A 1,157-nucleotide genomic window follows, 5' to 3' on the forward strand; every position below is an offset into this window, starting at 1 on the left:
ACACACACACACGCTCACACGCACGTGCACACATAATTATACACTAGATAGATAGAAAAATAGATAGATAGATAGATAGATAGAACACGATCTTTTATCCCGAAGATGTGAGTAAAGGAGTGCACACTATATACCACCGTGGAAAGTTTTTAAAATATTTTTTTTCCATTTTTCAGCTTGCAGTTAAACGTCAGTTATAATAATATAATATGTTGTCACAAGAAGATATCCCTTCCACATATCACATAAAACAAAAAGCGAGAACTGTTCCGGTTAGTGAAAACGTTGAAGCATTATGCTTCTTGTTTGTTTTGTGTTGTGTGGTTTTTGTTCCGGCAGGCGTATGAAATGTAGTGCTTCTTGCAGGGTTGGGCAATCAGTCGCTTTAGCAAAATCCGGATAATATGTTAGTGCACCTCTTCGGTAAATATTATGTTATGATCGGTTCGACAAATGGGTTAGAGCCACTTTGACAAACGGATTAGCATCACTTCTACAAATGGGTGCACCCAATTCGGCAAACTGGTCGGGAAAGAGAATTAAGAGTCTGAATTCGGATGATGTACTTATTGAGGATTATCTGATTATTCGGATATTTATCCGGATTTTGCCTACCTCTAGCTTCTTGTTATAATATAGGCCGGGGAGCAGCACGAAACTAGGTTAGTGATGATGAGACCTGCTCTGCAAGAACGGATTTGGTTTAGTTTTTGTGTGTCATGGAGTTGGAGAGGAGTCAATGCTTTACAGAATGAAGAAAGATCGTTTTGCTGATTGTTCCAAGCACGACTGGAACTCCGCAGATAATTTTTTTCTTGTAAATTTGTTGTCTATTATTATCATAGTTTCCTTAGCAACAGTGTTTTTGGGAGATATTTCAGAAACGTCCTATTAAATTTAGACGTAGTGCATCTCAAGTGTTTTTTAGGTTTTTTTTGTTGTTGTTGTTGTTGTTTTTTTAAAGAATGATTGGAATGTATATTGTGTGTTTTCTTTAAGATACTTGCCAGCTTCGTATGAGCTGGATTCTCTTGACGGAAAGAATTTCTAGGTTCAGAGATGGCTCCAAGAGTTAACTGAATAACATAAGCTCCATATCTGATAGATTAGAATATAATTTGCCCGCTCTCTCTCTCTCTCTCTCTCTCTCTCTCTCT

The sequence above is a fragment of the Aplysia californica genome, unplaced genomic scaffold (genome assembly GCF_000002075.1).
Source record: "Aplysia californica isolate F4 #8 unplaced genomic scaffold, AplCal3.0 scaffold00118, whole genome shotgun sequence".
Taxonomy (NCBI): Eukaryota; Metazoa; Mollusca; class Gastropoda; order Aplysiida; family Aplysiidae; genus Aplysia; species Aplysia californica.